This window comes from Gallinula chloropus, assembly GCF_964237585.1.
Source record: "Gallinula chloropus genome assembly, chromosome: 29".
NCBI classification, from domain to species: Eukaryota; Metazoa; Chordata; class Aves; order Gruiformes; family Rallidae; genus Gallinula; species Gallinula chloropus.
In genome coordinates, this window is record NC_140114.1 from 3,330,504 (window position 1) to 3,334,391 (window position 3,888).

The 3,888-nt window shown below is 51.4% G+C and overlaps 1 pseudogene across 1 annotated transcript; it reads left to right on the forward strand.

Annotated features, from left to right (window-relative positions):
* Window positions 1–393: 393 nt before the first annotated feature.
* LOC311202155 (olfactory receptor 14A16-like) lies at window positions 394–1,310 on the forward strand (annotated as a pseudogene). Its single transcript has one exon. The product of its transcript is annotated as an olfactory receptor 14A16-like (transcript).
* Window positions 1,311–3,888: the final 2,578 nt, after the last annotated feature.

A 3,888-nucleotide genomic window follows, 5' to 3' on the forward strand; every position in this document is an offset into this window, starting at 1 on the left:
CAGGGAGTTCTCACAGAAGAAACAGTCCTCAGGTACAGGCAGGAGAAAACCAAAGCTCCAAAGCTCTGCTCTGCCCTCAGGTCAGATTGGAGTGACAGTGCTGAAAAGCTCATTCCTATCCACAGGAGATTTAGTCTGAGATCAGGCCATCCTTCTATTTACTTACTGCTTAAAAGCAGGACTGAGTTCTCATGAGCCCACAGCCAACCCTCCTGCCAGCAGTGGCACTCTCAAGCCAGCACAAAGCAGACCTCCAAAAAGGGACCTGACAAAAGTCTTCCTGAATACAGAGACTCAGTGTGAATTGGAAACTGTTTCCCTCGGAGAAGATTTCCCTAACTTCTCACTGTGCCTTTTCCACATTGGACAGGTCTCCACACTTGACAGCAGCAGATGTCCAACAGCAGCAGCTCCATCAGCCAGTTCCTCCTCCTGGCCTTTGCAGACACACGGGAGCTGCAGCTCCTGCACTTCTGCCTCTTCCTGGGCATCTACCTGGCTGCTCTCCTGGGCAATGGCCTCATCATCATCACCATAGCCTGTGACCACCACCTCCACACACCCATGTACTTTTTTCTCCTCAACCTCTCTATTACCGACCTTGCCTATATCTCCACTACTGTTCCCAAGTCCATGGACAATTCCTTGTGGGACACCAGGGCATTTCCTACACAGGATGTGTGGCTCAACTCTTTTTCTTTTTATTTTTGCTCTCCACAGAGTACTATATTCTCACTGTCATGGCCTATGACCGCTACGTTGCCATCTGCCACCCCCTGCACTACGGGACCCTCCTGGGCAGCAGAGCTTGTGTCCACATGGCAGCAGCTGCCTGGGGCAGTGGGTTTCTCAGTGCTGTGCTGCACACAGCCAATACATTTTCACTGCCCCTCTGCCATGGCAATGCCCTTGACCAGTTCTTCTGTGAAATCCCCCAGATCCTCAAGCTGTCCTGCTCAGATGCCTATCTCAGGGAAACTGGACTCATTGTGCTTGGTATCTGTTTAGGTTTTGGGTGTTTTGTGTTGTCCTATGTGCAGATCTTCAGGGCTGTGCTGAGGATCCCCTCGCAGCAGGGACGGCACAAAGCCTTTTCCACCTGCCTCCCTCACCTGGCCGTGGTCTCCCTGTTTGTCAGCACTGCCATATTTTCCTACCTGAAGCCCCCCTCCATCTCTTCCCTAATTCTTGACCTGGTAGCGTCATTTCTGTACTCAGTGTTTCCACCAGCAGTGAACCCTCTCATCTACAGCATGAGGAACCAGCAGCTCAAGGATGCCATGTGGAAACTGAGGACTGGATCTTTCTAAGCAGCAAGAGACTTTTCATCGTCTTCTGCATATCACTGGCCATGTAACTCACATTAGGACCAGTCTCTATTTAGTAGGTTTTAGTTGTCAGAGGTTTTTTTCAGTTTCTGTTTTGTCTCAGCTGTAATAAGGTTTCACGTTCATCCCATTCCTAATGATGTATCCCCAGGTCTTGTGTGGCCCTTTACATATCACTGACCATGGAACTCACCGTATGACCAGTCTTTATTTTGTACCTTCTGTAGTTGTGGTTGCTTTTGTTCCAGTCTGGCTGTGCTATAATAACAGTGTCCACGTTCATCCCATTCCTGCTGTATTCTTGTGTGACTCTGACACTGCGTGTTGACTACAGTTTACTATCACATGACTGGAATGGCCATGCTTTCCATCCAGGGCAGAATGTGAATTTCTAGGATTGGTACAGATGATAGCAGAATAAATACCTTCCCCTGTACCTGCATTACTGCCAATCTGTCCCTTTCATCTTCCCCATCACTCAGGTGTTTCCACCTCTCCTGATACGACCATGCGTAAGGACACCCTGTAAGCAAACTGGCTGGATGTGTGCACTTCACTTTTCTCAACAGGTTTCCACCTCCGCTCAGCTCTCTGGTTTATACTTCAGAGATTTGGAAAACATCCCATCTATCACAGAATCACAGAATCACAAAGTTGGAAGAGACCTTTGAAGATCATCAAGTCCAACCTTTCCCATCCTATGCTAAACCAGATCCCTAAGTACCTCATGAACCCTTTTTTTGAACACATCCAGGGATGGTGACTCAAGCCCCTCCCTGGGCAGCCTGTTCCAATATCCAATCTAACCCTGCCCTGGCACAGCCTCATGCTATTGCCTCTTGTTCTATCTTCTGTCCCCTGGCTGAAGAGACCATCACCCACGTCTCTACAACCTCCCTTCAGGAAGTTGTAGGTGGTGATAAGGTCTCCCCTCAGCCTCCTCTTCTCCAGGCTAAACATCCCCAGCTCCCTCAGCCATTCCTCATATGATTTGACTTTCATCCCCTTCACCAGCCTGGCTGCCCTTCTCTGTACTTGCTCAAGGACCTCAATGTGCTGGCCCGGCCATCCAGCCAGTTTTTAACCCAGCTGAGGGTCCACCTGTCCAGGCCAGTGGCAGCCAGTTTCTCAGTCAGAATGCTGTGAGAAACCCTGTCAAAGGCTTTACTGAAGTCCAGGTAGACACATCCACAGCCTTCCCCTTGTCCATTCAGCGGGTCACCTTGTCATAGAAGGTGATCAGGTTAGTTTGGCAGGATCTGCCTTTCCTAAACACATGTTGACTGGGCCTGATCCCCTGGCCATCACACACATGCTGCATGACAGCTCCCAAGATGACCCTCTCCATGACCTTCCCCGGGACTCAGGTCAGACTGACAGGCCTGTAGTTCTCCGGATCCTCCTTTCAACCCTTCTTGTCTATGGGTGTCACATCTGCAGCCTCCAGTCGAGTGCAACTTCCCCAGTCTGCCAGGATTTCTGGTAGATGATGGAAAGGGGTTTGGCAAGCACATCTGACAGCTCTCTCAGCACCCTGGGGTGAATCCCATCAGGTCCCATTGACTTGTTAGTGTCTAACTGGCCAAGTAGGTCGCTAATCATTTCCTCCTGAACCATGGGAATTTTGCTATCCTTCCCCTCTCTGTCTGTCATGCAAAACTGATGTGCTGTCACAGTTTTGCAAAACTAGGTACTGGTAGAGAATGGGGGGCTGCAGAAATGGCTGCTGCAAGAAGCAGCCAGAAGCTCTCCGCAGGCCCCAGAGAGTCAATATTGGCTGACTCAAGGCCAGAGTTGCTACTGACCAAGGCTGAGCCAGTCGGCGATGGCCACAATGCTTCTGGGAGTCACAGTTAGGAGAAAGAAACCCACAAGCAGCTGCATTTTGCCCCCAGAGAAGGGAGTGAGAAGATGTAACGAGCTTTGCAAACACCAAGACTGGGGAGGGGGGGAAGGAGGCACCCCAGGTGCCGGAAAGAGAAGCAGCCCCTGCAGAAACCCATGATGGAGAGGGTGTCCCCCCACAGCCCAGGGAAAAGGCCCAGACCCCACCTGCAGCCCGTGGAGAGGCCCCACGCTGGAGCAGGGGCAGACAGACAGGAGCTGCTGTGACCCACGCTGCAGCCAGCCCCTGCCAGCACTTGCAGCACGTGGAGAGAGACAGAGACACAGAGATAAGCAAGAGAGAGATTTGTGCCGGAACAGGTTTGCTGGGGGGAGGCTGGTGACCCCACAGAGGACTGGGACTGAGAGACACTGTGATTGATGACTGCACCCATAGCAGTGACCCACACCGGGGCAGCTGGGGAAGAGCTGAAGTCCTGTGGGAAAGGACTCCTGTTGGAGAAACCAACTTGCAAGGAACTGGCCGATGACCCCGTTTCCCCAGTCCCTGCACCTCCCTGTGCCACAATGGGGGGGAAAAAGGGAGTGAAATCATGACTAGAGTGGAGTCTGCTAAAAAGGGAGGGGTTGGGGAAGTGCTTTAAATCTGGTTGCTCTTCTCATTACCCGACTCTGGTGTCACTGTGTGTGTAGTGCAGTGTAATAAATTAGAGAG